At 41.3% G+C, this 16,579-nt stretch overlaps 1 protein-coding gene across 3 annotated transcripts in view; it reads left to right on the top strand.

Moving 5' to 3' along the window:
- Window positions 1-16,579, top strand: part of LOC143371802 (rap guanine nucleotide exchange factor 2) — a 228,509-nt gene that overhangs the window by 70,426 nt on the left and 141,504 nt on the right. The window contains exon 1 of one of the 3 annotated variants that reach the window (XM_076817414.1): window positions 4,879-5,882. The exons of the other annotated variants lie outside the window; for them this stretch is intronic. The gene's annotated coding sequence lies outside the window, so the exon portion shown is untranslated. Of the gene's footprint in view, window positions 1-4,878; window positions 5,883-16,579 lie in introns of those variants that run through there. 3 annotated transcript variants of the gene reach the window in all.

Below are 16,579 nucleotides of genomic sequence, written 5' to 3'. Positions count from 1 at the left end.
AACGTTTTTGATCAGAGCTTCAAAGTTCTTATTGAAGGTAATAGGTACACCATATTTCTTGCGGAATTGTTTAATAATAGGAATAATGAGGAGGGAAGTTAATTAATTACTCGGGGCCCATTGGATTTATTAATTCGGTTATGAATTGTTACGTGGAATATCTAGTAATTTCATGAAACGCGATTCCCACGAATTTAATCCGCAATCCCCGCTAATCTTTTATTGAGATATTTCTAAATGGAAAGTTGGAAATAAAGTTTATTACTGAATTCATACAAGTGGCAGAGAAACATTACAAAAATTCATATGAAGTCATAACTTTGTAACGATGCGAGGTAGAACAAAACTTAAAATATAATATTACGCTTTATCACACTACCGAAAGATAAATAAAGACATATTAAAATAAAAAATATATTAAAAAATTATGTTAAACGATTTTATTAAAAATGTAGTAAAAACTAAATTAAAATGCATCAAAAACTAAAAAATAATTCTTTTCTTGTACTTCAATTTTGATGGTGTTAATATCACTTCAAATAAAATCTTGGGGCACATTTCATAACGGGATATGAATCACTTTAATACTTCAGCTTCTGGTTGCACATGGTGCCCCACGATTTTATTTAAAGTGATATTAACACCGTCAAAATTGAAGTACAAGAAAATAATTATTTTCTAGTTTTTAGTACATTTTAATTTAGTTTTTACTACATTTTTATTAAACTCGTTTAACATAATTTTTTTTAATATATTTTTTTCACCCACTCGGGGTTAATTACTTTTTTAAAATAATGTATTATCATCCAAACTCTGCACGTCTGCAAAGTTTCAAGACAATTGAATAGTTGGAAGTGGGTTAAATTTGAGTTGCCAGATTTGAACCATACAAACAGATGATCGATGCTGAATAAAATCGTTTAAAAACGAAAAAACGCGATAACTTTGAGGGCTGATTTTGAAATCGGAATTTTCCAGTTGTAAATGCTCCCTTGTTCAGTTTTCTAAATTATCCAGGGACATGATTCCTAAATAATTGTTGGCGGTATATTAGACGATAAGTTGATCAATAGCTTCTATAATTCGATACAGAGTAGTATCGCGAATGTTCCATGCGACGTCGGATCGATTTTGAATTTCGAGAGCACGGTATATATTAGGTACGTACACATCGAGCTCTCTCATAAATCGTCCTGTGCCAGGGTTACGGTCGCAGTTTTCTCTCTTTGTGTCCCTCGAACCACGGAAATTCTCATTAATCGTGTAACCTCGTTCTCTGGAGGTGTGTGCACGTCGAGACATTGTAACGGCAGATGTATTAGATAATCTACTTTTAATGAAATCCAATCACTCTGGAAAGGAAAAGTGAATTTTCACTGCATCAGTTTAATGCATCCGTCCTCCCCTTTCCGTCTATAACACTTGGAGCAGTTATTACGAAGCTGACTTTTTAATCACACTTCCTCCTTGTATAATCGATCATTAAAGGATCTGTAGAATGTTCCTTTACCGAGGAGTTACGAAAAGCAATTGCAATTAACAGAAAGTTCAAACTAAATAATATTCTTTAGCAATGTTTATGCACGGGTTAGAAAGAAGCGGAGTCAATTTCACGATTCGATGTTTTACTGGGGTTTTATTCAATTTTATGTTCTTTAAGAACAATTAAAGAGTTCTTGTGGAAAACACTGTAAGTGCCAAAATTAAATTAAATTCTATTAAATTAAATTAAATTAAATTAAATTAAATTAAATTAAATTCTATTAAATTAAATTAAATTAAATTAAATTAAATTCTATCTGCTAATGGTAATACCTACTATAGTATAGAATTTGATTTTTGGCACTTAGAATGTTTTTTATAAGGACTCTTCAATTATATTTATTGCACGCAATTTATCGCGTACCCAATGTTTGATGTAATTTACTGTACATCAAAACACTGTATTTTATTCCAGTATATTTCCCGTATCTATTTTCTTCCTGCCATACTCCTTGTTTTCCCAGTGGGAAATGTCAGATGTTGCGTCAATTCGGTGGCTTTTCATTCAATCAGATGCTTTTCGGTGCTTGTTTGTAGTTGATCGTCCATTCCCCGCTTGTTAGTCATACCACCTTTAACATTTCACGTGAATTCGTTACCTGTTTCTGTACGTAGGAACTTCCTCTGCAAAACGTTCTAAAACACACGCGCGGTGTGCACTTGCACGAATTCAGGGAACATAAAAGGAACACTAAAATCTCCGGGGACCATTTAGAAGCACACTAGAAAAACATTGTAATCAATATGAATCGCATAGCTCCACTCTGACGCTAAAAACCAACCAACAGCATCCTTAAAACAGTAAATCCCAAATTTAACAAGCACAACACTTATACATATTTCCCACAAATCTTCTTCACACACGTGTGGCAAATATTGTCCCTTCTCCAAATTAAACAACTACTTTATTCTGAAAGTAAAAATGTTGAGGAGGCTTCAAGGGAAATTTGGACAAATTTAATTCTCTTCATAAGGTGTTAAAAATGGCCCGAAAGATAGCAGTTTGATAAATTTCGTCCCCACGCCTCCTCTACGGCCGCTAGAGCAAGGTAGCGGTGGTATGTGCGCGCTCTCTTTCTCGCCGAGCGCCGCCTCATTCTAGTTTTTACGTTCGTTCAAGTCCTTACTCTTTCTCGCGCCCATTCACTTATTCGCTTTCTCGTACACACGTTCTTTCACTCGCTCCACGCTCTCGTCACACTTACTCACTCAGTGCACGCTCCTTCTCAGATCTGTGCGCCGTTTCTTTCACCGCTAGGCCATCCTTCTCTCGCACCTACCATCGGCTACCTTCCTCTCGTTCGACGAAACGTTCCCTCTTCCTCGTCCTCGTACCTTGTATATTCGTGCCGAGAATTTACGAACCTAACCGAGCCGTGTCCTCGGCGCAACGACGGAGGGGCGACTCGCGAGTGAACGTGGGAGGGAGAAGGATGGACGTAGGAGTTAATAAATAGAGAGGTTCTCTGGGGTTGACGAAGAGGGAAGCGAGGAGTAACGTAGCACGTGATGGAGCGAGAGGGTGCCGCGAGAGAGAAAAGTTTCGATTGCAGGGTCGTAACAAGGTCGCGGAGACTCTGGTGCCCGTGCACACGAATTCCCCACGTTTTACGAATCTGTAATTTTCTTTTACCCTTCATGGAAGAGCCTTCTTCTGTAATTTAGGCGTACATAGTATAAATGTGGAGGTATCATACGTAAATTTAGATTAAAAGAAAATTGTTTCACTTGCAGAAACTTTGCTCATTCAAGTTTGCCGAATTTTTCATTGCTGCACTTCCGAAATTTAATTTCGGAAAGAGTAGGCTATCGAAATTCCTTTCTGCTTGATTAAAAGATTATCCCCTGAATTCCCTTCATTACAGTAACCCATTCACCAATAACTACCCCCTTCAAAGTTCCACTCCAAATAAAGGAACCAATTTAAGAATCACTCCGCATATATGCAGAATTTTTTCAAAAAAATTAATTTCCTCGCTGCTGGGGATACTAAGGGTGTTTCAAATTAAAACTTTACTTGCTCCCCAATCACAGATCTACCAAACAACTCGATTTCCCCGTTCGCATCGACATCTCCGCGGTAAACAGAAACCGCCACGATTTTTCTCCCCCAATTTCATCTGACGCTAGGCAATTAAATCGAAAGCCCGGGTTCCCCCTCCCCGATCGTATCCTTGCCGCGAATCAACGCCGGGCACGAGCCACTCGACGCGACACCGGTGGCCACGAGCACCTCGGTACAACACTGAAAGCGTACAAGGGTGAAAGGAGAGACGGGGGAGGGGGGCTCACCTACCGAGAGGGACTCCAGTCTTCTCGAGTGCATCGTGGCGGTTGGCGAGTGTTGCGATTAGTACCGGCTGCACCCGCGAATCGCATTCCAATCCCGCCGATAGCGGTCCGCGTTTCCTTTCGGGAGGGAAGATAAGAAAAATAAAAGAGAGGAAGGGACAGAGTCGCCCGAGGGGGACGCGGCGTTGGCGAAAATTCGCCATCGACTCGGCACAGCCGACTCCAGTGACTCCGGGGGCCAGCAGACAGGAAGAATTGGACGGCGCAGAGGGTGCGTAGAGTGTGCGTCGGTGGTCAGCCGTACACGCGTGCCCGCCACCCCCTCGGCGTGTGTCATTCGATGCAGCGTGTCTTAACGATCGATTTTCGGGATAAGAAAGAAAAGAACGTGGCCTTTCCGGCACTGCACGTGCGCGCCGCCCTCTCTTCCCCGCAGCCACCCCGATTCCCTTTTCACACCGAGAAGCGCGAGTGATACGACGGGGGCGAAAGCGCGTAGCGTACCCTTGGTCCTCGTTGGATGCAGTCTCCTCCGCGGTGACGTCATTCCTCGCCCGCCGGGCGAATCGTCGGTGTATCCCCGAAGTCGTCACGCTTCGTCAAGTTTTCGCGCGAACGGGCTTCGTCCACTGGTCCATCGATCTCGCGGACTCTGGATGATGAGGGGTCTGGAACGAAAGGTAGCCCACGGAACGGAGTGTCGCCTCAGACTTGGCGTTAGGAGCACGCTTCGCACAGTGCTCGAAACACCAGTTCACTGAATCCAGTGCTTCGTTGATATTGGCTCTGAGCGCTCCGCACAATTGGAGGACACGCTTGCAGCAGGCTCTTAGACCGTAGTTCCTGAACGTTACAGAGCGAAGAGATACAGAATTGATGTTCAAGAAGACACCGATTTCATTCCGATAGATTCCCCCCGCAACGGTTAGCCTGTCTAAACGCAAGCTCCGAGTGAAAATCAGGTCCCTCGCATCGGCGAAAAAGTGGCGCGCAGATCAGCGCGAAAAGGAGCGGCGGAAGGGGACACGTCCCGAATACAGGGCCCCGCATACCGAAATCGCGGGACCAGTGACCTGTGCGGGCGAGCAGCGGCCACCTAGGTGTTCGGGGCCACTCGAAGCTACTCAGCGAGAGAGTGCCATCGGCGATTGGTTTCCGATCCGGGGTACGCGGAGACGCCTCTCTTGCCTCTGTGTTTACGAGGGCACAGGATCCAGCGCAGGGCAAACTACAGGCACACTTGGCCCCGCTCCACGATAATTGCCGTTCGCTTTCACCTAAGAACCAGGCAGGGTCTCAGAGGGAGCAAGGCGTTCTGCGATAAATCTAATAATCGAACTAACGGTCCGTACCCAGCGAAGGAGGGTGCGCCGGAGACGCGGAAGCAAGTTCGTTGCGTCAAACGGGGTGGAGGCGCTCCAGCACTCCTGCAGGACCTCCAGTGGTCGAAGAAGTTCGGTGGAAGCCTGAGGTTCGCCCGGTGGAGAGCGTCCGCGAAGGATCACGCGGAATTATATTTCGCACGTGACGGCGAAGCTGAACTTTAGTCGGGGGGATATAGGCGGTCGTTCGTGGAGTCCGTTTAATTGGAAGCCTATTGGAAAGAGATTAGGAAGAGTGGAATATTAAACGGATTCGGACGGTGAAAGTGGCGCGGGAATGTTTGAAAGTATCGCGGCAAATAGAGAACGTTGAAGCGTGGACGGAGGTGTGCAAACGGTAAAGCGATATTGCCTGGAGTTATGCTGAAAGTCCAGCGTGTTCGGCTCGCGTGACGAGGATCGAGGCTTGGATCTTGGGCAAGGTCCTCGGGATCGAGTTCTGGAGCCAGAGTCGGGGGAAGAAAAAGGGATAAACGAGGGAATACCGCGATGTCGTCGCCGTGAGGATCAGTTGTTTCAAGCCTTGCTCGCTCGTCACCTCTTCGCGTTTCGTTGCACGAATTTAAGGACAAGGAACAGCGAGGAAACAGCCGGCAAACTGGATGCTCCAGACGGTGCCTCGCCTTCCGCGCCCCCGCCTGACATCACTGTCACCCAAGATGAACGGTGAGCACCCTTTTGTCTAACTTTATTCGCGTGGTTTGTCCTGGGGCAGTGCTCAGCGACGTGGTAGGGCATTGCTGGGATTTTTCTGTGGTATGAATTCCGTACACTTGCTGTAAATGAATGAACGCTTCAAAATAATTAGAGGAACTGCTACTGAAAGGTGCCTTGGTATTTTGAAAGCTGATCGTACTGGCGGAAATAATTTCGGTTGTATTTGGGGTGATCGGAGGATGGCGTTGCAAAGTTTGCAAGCGTGTTTTGCAGTCGAGAAGTAAGGTTTGATAAATGTTGGTCCGCAGGATCGCTGCTTGTTGAATACAGTTGTCTTATGCTGTGATAAAAATTACACGTGGCCTTGTTAGTTGACGGATTTAAGTTCGATCGATTACTTGTGGAGTCGTTTCAAAGCTGGGCTGTATTCTGATCCGGTAAAATTTTGCAGGGTTTGTGAGAGTGTATAGGCAGCGCGTGTGATGCAATTCAAAATTAAAAAGAAATATTGCAAAGTAGTGTTGACAGCAATGCAATAATTTTGTGATACAGTAGAATATATAAATATTATATGGAGTACTGATATTTCAGAGATACAAGATTTGTGGACTCTGAATGCTTTTTAGGAGATTTCTTTTAATTCCGAGGCTGGACTTGCAAATTTTGTGCCACTGTTTTCTAATCGCCTAGATATACTCTCTCTTCCATTTCTAACATAGGCATTTAATGCATCGTCGTTTGACTGTTTTTAACACTCTATCTGCATTGTTCACGCAGTAAAGTTTCCTCTAATTGTATGCTATGAAGCAAACTACCATAAATAAATAGAATATCTTCGAATCACAATGTTCCTCAGAGAAATCGCGTTCACCTTCTACGTGAAATCGAAAACTCCCTATTCTTTAAAAAAACTTGAAAACTGTTGTTGTGTCCCTGATTAAAATCTGCCTTTAATATATAGCTAGCTTTAGTGAATCATTAGAAACTAATTCTACTCCACGTGCCAATGTAAGCCTCTATAATAAAAAATTCCTGCAATAGAGATTTGTCGATTAAAATTAGTGGCAAGTAGTTTGATCGTTGCACAAGATTTTAGGGCACAGGATATGTAGAACGTTTAGAATAATTATAGAAACGTAGATAGGTGAAATTGTCAGGCCTGGTAACACCGAAAATGTCGGGACTACTTGCTGCAGTAGGTCAACTTCGCATTAATCTTATCGGTGACGATATTTTTAAAGAGACTCGTGGGTAGGAGTTTCTCGATGCACAAAAATCTCTGTGTAAAATCGTCTCTTTCTCCTCAGCATGCTGTAATGAGTTCAGTCTTTCTAATAGGTGGCATTGTTCCGACGACGATATTCCCCTTTCGTTCTAAGCATCATGTTTCGACGTTGGCGGAAACAGAAATGAAATAATCAGGACTTGCAGAGGAATTAGAATGACCCGATATAATATAAGTAAACGGGAGAGTGGCAGGTTATTAAAGTGAAAAGTAGTAACCGTGTCAAGTGTAGGTTCTAATTTAGGAAGAAACGTCAAGCTAGGGAAACCAGCGCGGAACTTTTGAACGTGAACTGGTGCGTAAGGGGCCGTCCTTAAATTACGTAAGGGTAATTTTGGCGATTTCTTACCTCCTCCCTCCCCCAGTATAAGAATTCATAAGATTTGATATCGCAATCCCCTTCTTACGTAATATTTTTTACATTTAATTTTTTTCAGTAATTAAATATTCTTTTAAAAGTTTATATAATTCATTTAACTGGGTTTCGGAAAATTTAAACTAAAACTATTTCTCTGGAACATTACTGATAGAATTTGTATTTATTGAAAATTAGGTTAAAAAATATTACGTAAGACACTACCTGACTTCCCCCCCTGTAAGAAAACGCAAGAAATTCGCGACCCCCCCCCAAAAGCCTTACGTAATTTAAGGACGACTCCTAATGGTCAAAGAAAGTAAAAAATTTGCAAATCAAGTCGTTTTGTATATTCCTTGCCAAGATAGTTTTAAAGAAATTCTCTTACTAACTAAGCAAACTTAATCCAAGTCTCTAAAAGTGAACCCCAATTATTTTAATACTTTGATAACCGCTGTCAAGTGGGGATGATTTGCCCGCACAAATTATCGCAGTATTTTTACATTAATAATATTCCCAGCATTTGCATATGCTTTGCTTCGGCCTGTAAAAATCGAAGACTTCAAAAAACTGTTTCAATTCACTTATACTTAATAATTCCTTGACACAAATTCATGCAACTTAATGCATAATTCAAAAGTGTTTGATCACAGAAAAATAAAAAAGTGACTCATTTACTTATTTTATCAGCCTCCAATTTTCGGTGTCAAAAATTAAAAAAAAAATGATGCCGCAGCAAAATTTCAGTGTGAGTGCATGAAATTAGATAAACCTCACTGTAAAAACCACGCAGTGCTAATATTTCTATATTCGTGCAACCTGACACTCAAAAGCTCAACACTAAGGAACAGTTTGGAAGCTCTTGCTCCAAAATGAGCGGTTATCAAAGTGTCAATTCATCTTCGCGCCTTGAGCTTTCTGTACAAATTCGTGCACGGCGATAATTCGTGAGCCCATTGTGCTCCGCGCGAAGTCGAGGACAATTTACATACACGGTTCTATAGAATTATTGATTACAGAGGTTTTCGGCGGCTATTGTTGTGCGGTGACTGTCACGCGTGCGTGCACGTGACACAGGACTGTCAATAGAACGCGTCACGTTTCAATCCCTGCTCTATAAACACGCACGACTAGATCGCGTTACGGGGGAGCGTCTGGATTCGCTGGAAATCGAGTCTAATGTCATGTCTCTTCTGCTCCAAATATCGAGATCGAAGTGTCCTATCGCTCGTGATCGCGGCTTAAGATTCTCGAATGCTCTTCCACGCGGAATTTCTCCCTTGGCCTCTCCTTTTCATCGTTCTCGCGATTTTCCTGTTCGATCGCATCCCGAGTCGCTTCTGCTGGATTTAATACACGACGATTCGTTAGAAGTGCTTGCAAAAATATTGCACCTTTAATTCGTGGATTTTATACATCGACTCGGTGTGCTCCGAGCCGTTTTGTCTCATTGCATAATCAATTTTCACTCCTGTCTGCTGACACCTTGATGTAACTGTTTCCAAAGGAAGCTTTTACATAAAGAATTCACGTAATTCTTGAAGAAGGAAAGAACCGGTCGATTGTGTAACCTGTTACGAAGCGACACCAGCCATCGATTGTGTGCATTCTGAAATTTTATTCGAGGATAGCTTGCCTAGTAGATTCTATTGCAAGCGTGTCTCCGCGTGTACGAGGTAAACGCTTTAACCTGTCCCTTACTCGAAGCGTATACTTTATTTCGAGGAAAATAACTGTCCGCATAGGAAAACGGTATTTTGTTCAAGAAATATTTCTAATCGCAATATGCACCGCAGAATTCACACTAATTTGTGTATGTAGTTGCTGAAATTAGTAATTACTTTGCGCCCCGTCTCCTTCGGCAAAATATCACGTGTTTCTCAAGAAAGAAGAACATTTTATTCGCCAATAAAATCGAAAAGGAGAAACACTGCCGAACGATGCCGGTAAATTGCATCAGCTTCGAAGGGGTGGAAGCAATCCTATTTTCATTATTTCCACGTGGCATCCTCAATTTCCTATTTCGATAAAGGGTGCTGGCACCCTCTCGAGGGTTCCTGTCAGTTTTTATAATTAAATTGCCACGAGGGAGAAGCTGTTCATCGAGGATCCCACCCCTGTGTTTTAACGCCGAAATCCACGTTGCTTTTGACTGTATATTTTAATGGCATCAGTCTATCGACCATTCCGACACCTTTGATAACGTTTATAGAATAACTTATCGATTTTCTATTGGTCGACTGAGGCGGCGTGTTTCACTTTATATCAATGTCTCGTGGCGACTTAAAAAAAGAAAGCGGGGCGAAACTTTATAGTTACACGAACGCGCACCGTTTTTCTCAGAGGAGGAACGAATAAATTTAGCATAGAAAATGGTTAATAAGAAGATTTTATTCACGCACGAATGTACTTTCGTTACCGTTAACCTTGCTCGCCTGTAATATCGTAATAATTCTATTAAATATATCGCCAGGGGCATCGACAAAGTTTCAGTTAGTAAATTTATTTCAAGCCAAATGCAAGTGGAAATTTTTATTCGTTTCCAGATTTTTCTTTAATAGATATAACGGTTGTTTTTACGTGCGTTTTTTAATGTAAAATGAATTTAAATTTTTACTAGCTCAAGGTACAATAATTCGCACTCTGTGCGATAAATTTAAGCGCAAGGGTAGCAAGCAAAATTATTTTCCTTATTATCAGAAAGCGCTAAGTGATTCCGATAAAGTCCAGTTCCAATACTCGTAACAATCATCTGGCATTAAATATCTACATGCGAGTAAAAAATATCTAATAACAGGAAGCAACACAGGCATCTCAATTAATTATCCTAGAATAAATCTTAAATAATAATAAATTCTAACGAACAGAATTATAAAAAAAAAATCAAATTAAAATAAAAATTTATTATCGCTCATACAAGCTTAAAATCAAAAGTTATTATCACTCAAAAATGTACAAGCCTTATTATATTTCCAAACACATTAAACACTAATAATATTTTCAATAGAACAATCTGTATTTTACAAAAAGTAACTTCTCTTCGATGATTTCTGACGACCTCCACTATTTTATCTTATCTCAATTAAAGAGTGACCCAAGAAATAGCCTCTTTTTGGTCCCACGATTTTAGAACTGAATTTTATGCGAAACGATACTTTATGATGGGTCATCAATCACACGAAATTTTCAAGTTGAGGTGACAATTAGTTTCTAAGATATGGGAAGTCGAAGAAGTGAAAATTTGTTTACGCGCCAGCCCATACAACTTCTATGTCAGTCCGATAATTTAAACAATTATTTCCAGAGGTTTTGCTGACTACTAACAACGAATTTCAACTTAGATATTCAAAATTCGCGAAAAAAGAATAAAAATCAAGAAATATAAATGTCTGTGTAGTGGGTGCTTTTTTTAATATATCGTCCACCATATTGAATCGGCCATTGTGAGTTCTGTTGACTGCTAACAACGAATTTGAACTTAGATTTTCAAAACTCACAATGGCCGATTCAACATAGTGGACGATATATTTAAAAAAGCACCCACAACACAGACATTTGTGTTTCTTGATTTTGATTTTTATTTGCGCATTTTGAAAATCTAAGTCCCATATCTCAGAAACTAATTGTCACCTCAACTTGAAAATTTGTCGTGATTGATGTCTCATCATAAGGTATCATGTGGCTGAAAATTCAGTTCCAAAATCGTGGGACCAAAAAGAGGCTAAAAGAGGCCTCATTTTTGGGTCACCCTTTATTGTTACGTGCAAATTCCTGTCACCGTCAACTTTTTAAATCAGATACCGTCTTTAGTCGGCGACGTACCAACTCGCCAATTTAGATTGTGATCTTCGGCATTCTATACACTGATAAACCGGCAGCTCCCTGGATTCTCTAATAATAGTTGCGCGCGTTGTTGATCGCCCTGTACAAGAGGGTCCGTGGATACGGAGTGCGCGTAAATGCGAAGGAGGGTTATCGAGGAAACCTTGTTTGCCGTCAGCACGTGCTGCTCCACACCCTATCGATCTCTAACTAAATTAAAATGCTCGGCGTATTATTGCCCAGCCATTGAAGGAGAATCGACGTTGCGCTATTTGTCGCAACAGAATCCTCTTTGACATCGTGGCTGTTAATCGCCTTAACGGTATCATGCGATTCAGCTGACTTCGTAGCCGCTAGTTTCCACCTAACCTCGCTTTTCAACAACTCTCGACCCTGGAGGCAATGCTCGAGTCTCTTTCCACTGTTACTTTTCGCCGCGCACTATTATTCGCACTATTAAAGTTGCTCCATGAAATTTTCTTTCGTCCATTCGGGCTAGGGTATTTAAGTCGTTGCAAATGCTGCGAGTTTTACGAATTGAGGTCAGAAACATTGTGTAATAATCAATTCATAACAGATGAAGAAAACGAGCAGGATACTGAGTATACTTTTGCAGAATTTTGCATTTCACTTCTATGTTTTTTGCAAACAGTAATTACATCGTCGAAGAGGTGGCAAGATTCCACAATAATTAATAAATAATAAGAAGGATCGCCATAAAAGAAATATTTTCTGCAAGTTTAAAGATGCCTCCTTACATCCCAAAAGAGTTTAATCCAACATGACCAACTGTTTCTTTAAAAAAAATTCTTAAATATCATTTACTTTTGGGGCTGTTAGACGAGAAAATCCCCCCTTAAATTTTTTTTTACGTACATTTTTTTACCACGCCAACTTGTACTTTTACCAGCAAAGTGGCGAAAGGTCATAGAAAGCCAAGGCAGGGACTTTGATTAAAAACGCGTGTAATATATTTTTACTTTCAATGAAGACTTTGGTTGAATAAAACGAACGAGCCGTTGCTCCGACGTAATAACTGTCGCAAGGAATTTGTGCAGAGAAAAACGTCTTTTAATGAAGTCTTTCAAGAAAGATATGCCGTGCCTTTGATGTAATAATATTCACACTGCCACGTACATTAACGTGCTAAGATTCTGCAAAATATTCCGCGCCCCATTGCGAGGTGAAGCACATCGACCGGTTGAATATTCTCCACTTTCAACATCGTATCTCGCTCCAGTTATGGCGACCATTTCATTTCGTCTGGCTGGTACGAAAAAAGCTGATCCCCCGACTTAAAATGCTTTCCACCAAACGCCATTACCGTGTTTCGCCGTCCCCGCCAGAAAGAAAGAAAGTAAATTACCCCGCCAAAAAACGTAGAGGAGAAGTAACTTATCCTGCGAGCACAGAGGCGGGATCGAGTTTTCGTCGAAGAACTACATTCGCCCCGTGACATGTATTATTCATCGTTCGCTACGTGCTTTCGACAGTTCGACCTACTGTCTGTCTCGGAACGAAGTTGCTACGAAATCTCGAAACGACCAGTTAAGGCTTTTCCACACGAGCGAACCAACGACTTCTTAACCCGAGAGTAGGCGCGCCAAATAACTTGCGTCGGTAGGCGCACGTCGGTCATTTCGACCGAGGGTAATGTAATCAGAAATAACTTAATAAAAGGGCTAAAATAATATAAATAATGCATAACATTGTATTTTACTTACTTCAGAATCGTTATACGTAAACAATCTTCATTTTTTATGATAAAATGAGTAATCGTATTATAATATTATGAGTTCCGGAAAATTTATTTTTATACACATGATGCATTGTAATTGATTTTAAAAATAAAATTTTATATAAATATTTGTGCGAATGCAAAATATAAAACTTATATTAAATATTACATTGTCTATTTATCAATTTGAATTTATCACTTGATTTTTCATTTTCAATAATAGCAATTATCTAATATATTTTATATTTATATTTGTTTTTCAAAAAATATACTTATAAATTTATGGTTTCGTAAACGTATTAAATATTTATATTTTCCTCGGATTAGAAACTGCATCTTGAGAATAAAGAATAAATACTTACGTTTCCTTCGCTCAAAGTACACGCCTCCTCTACATCTGATATCTCTATATCCGCAGAATCAATTTCCGAATCTGTATCGTGATCGGATTGTATAACATAATCGGAATCTTCTGCGGAATCACTCATCTCGTCTTCAATGTTTTCAATTAATAAGAAATCTCGGAAATTAATATTAGCCGTGATTGCCACGTCGTACGCGACAGACGAAATGAGACTAACGTTAGCAGGCGCGCTATGGTCGAAAAGACCGACGCGTAAAAATGTATGATTTAAAACCTACACGAGTGCACTAACAAGGAGAGTATTTTAGGTGTCCGCCTCCGATCATTTTGATTTTTGGATATGTTATAGAGGACCGAAAAATAAGAAACACGTGTTTTTTATTTTCCCCCGTTTTCATATTTGGGGGGTGAAAACTGCGTTCAAAGTTAGGGTTGAAAAATCATTTTTGTGGAATATCTCGAGAACTATTAGAGATAGGGGAATAGTGCCAATGGACGAATTTTGTGTCTTTGAATGCGAAATATAACTGACTCACCAGATTTTCAAAAATCCACAAAACTGATTTTTCAACCCTAACTTTGAACGCAGTTTTCACCCGCCAAATATGAAAACGGGAAAAAATAAAAAAACACGTATTTCTTATTTTTCGGTCCTCTATAACATATCCAAAAATCAAAATGATCGGAGGCGGACACTTAAAATACTCTCCTTGTAAGTATCGCTCCGTAACATAAATAAGTCAAGAACTCCTTCAAAGAGGAATAGCTCCACGGAAAAAGTAAACAGTCGAACGCTATGTATCATGCTTCAAAACATGAAATCGTCGGTCGAAAGGACCGACATGCGCCTACTCCCGGGTTAACCACGTTTACAGCCCCACGTTCTTTCCCGCACCCCCCGAAGCCCGGAGCGCCGTGAAGTTGGCAAGAATTTTCCATTATGAGTTTAGTCATAAATCATTCGCAGAAATTACTCGCAATGGTCTTCATTTCGAATAGTACGGGTCTTTATGGAACAAATTAATTCGACGCTTTATCCGGGCAAGAACTTCCGACTCACCCTCTGTAATGGAGAGTGTGCGAATGCGCGGGGAATGCCAGCCGCGGGGCACAAAAGTGTCTCGTGTGAAAAGGCCCTTACTGTCAGCCTCGTTGCTGCAGGTGACGAGAGAATCCTCGAAGAAAGGATGCTGCTGCATCTCGGTCAAGATTTCGCTGCACGTATACCGCGCTGGCAAGCGCGTATGCAGCGAGATGCAGTTGCCGCATACAACTGAAACCCGTCTTACGAGCCAAGGCTATCGAGTGCATTCCGTAGGTGTGCACTCTTCGCCGAACGATTTCTTCTAGGGTTCTAATTTTCGAGGTTCGATCGCTTTACGGCCGCGGTTTCGCGGAATCCGCGTGCCTCCTTTCCTACCCCGTTTCCTCGCAACGGTGTTTTCTGCATTTTCGCAGCTGCAGCGAGTGCACCGTGCAGCTCGGACAGTGTCACTCGCATTCTTTCGTATTTCGGCTGGGTTTCAGACATTCTCCAGTAAACTTGCTCTAGTTAATTTTCTTCGAAGTACAAAGCTGAATTTCGAATTGGTTCTTGGAGTGCATTTCCAGCTGCATGTTGCAAGGGGCTTAGAGATACTCCTTCGTGTCATTTTGTTGGTGATAAATGTGCGATGGGAGTGGATTGTTGGGTTCGCGAGCGATAATATATCGAAGTCGTGAATTCATGCAGACGTGTCAGATGTAGAGTGTTGAACTGCAGTTTTGTGCTGTGGGTGGAGAGCGGGGTGTTGCTTTCGACTGCTTTTTATCGAACAAAGGAAAGAGACTTCGGTAGTGATGTATTCATGCTTGAAAGACGGAAATGTTCGTCGCCTAGTGCTGTGAAAACTGGGTCATTTATGACGCGTGTAAATTTGTTTATGCGATCTATTTAGGAAAGCAGGGTCTTCTGTTCTGGGTTGATACTTTGAGGACGTTTGATCCATTTTTTTAAAAGTCATTGGTGGTAGAATTTGGAGCAACTGGTCAGACACAGTATTCGGATAATCAAAATAATTGCATTTTACCAGGAAAATCGTTTATTAGATACTATTACAATGGTAAATCAGAAATGACACAAAATATTAATAATTTCCTTCGTGTTATAATCTACATTTTCAGTTCCTTCGACTTGCAAAATCACGGATTCTATTTGAAGCAAGCATTTTCTGGACTTGCTACTTTATTTTCATGTTTCGTTGCAATACAAAATGCAGTTTTCTTCTTCGTCTTTCCTCTCTGCGACTTCTTCCGAATATTATATCTTTCATAATTTTTCCGTTTCTACTGACAATATTTCTCAAGATTTCTCAGTTCCTCATACTTCTTTCATCAGGTGACACTGTTCGATAATCGCGGTTCCCCAATATTCCTCGGGAACTAATTCGACAAAGTCGAAAAAAGCGACCCAGTATTCGGTGCCGAAAGTCGAGTCGTTACGAAAGTCCCGTCAACTCCGAGGCCATAACGACGCAAAGTAGGTACACTTCTTACCAAACGAAGCTTATCCGCAATGCAGAAACAGCCATTGCCAAAAGGAATCACTCACGGTATCGCGATTTAAAATGGATGGCAGTAACAGCATCGCTTCGGCGCCGAGATGTCCCGTTTCTCGAATTCTCTAGAGTGCAAGAAAGGGTCAAGGCTTTCTTTCCCTTAAAACCAAGGATCTCTTTCACGAAACCTTGCGACGATCCCCGCGAGCCTGACGGAATAATGCCCCAGAGCAGTAAAACGCGTTTACGTAGCCGCATTTGTTCCTTCACGGTTTTGTTAGCGATTCATTGAGACGTAAATTTAATTCGCGGCTGCACCGCGCAGTTAACCGTAGGCGGTGAATCAAAATTCCATAATGAAGCAGGATGGAGCGCGGTATTCTGCATTTCCGCGTCGATACTTCTATCGAATTAGTTGCCTCAATTTATTACCCCCCACGCTATCGGCTAAACGCATTTCCACCGCGTTCGTGTAATATTCCGAGGGTGGAGGTCTCGCGTTGTATTCTGCATTGCCGAATTACACAGTGAAATTCAACGAATTTAAAGCTGTCGTTTATAATGTCAAATGCCAGCGGTATTTGTTGGCGTATAATTTTAATCAA

This window comes from Andrena cerasifolii, chromosome 7, assembly GCF_050908995.1.
Source record: "Andrena cerasifolii isolate SP2316 chromosome 7, iyAndCera1_principal, whole genome shotgun sequence".
Lineage (NCBI taxonomy): Eukaryota > Metazoa > Arthropoda > Insecta > Hymenoptera > Andrenidae > Andrena > Andrena cerasifolii.
Note: the sequence above shows the minus strand (reverse complement) of the source record. Positions and strands in the feature narration are given on the sequence as shown.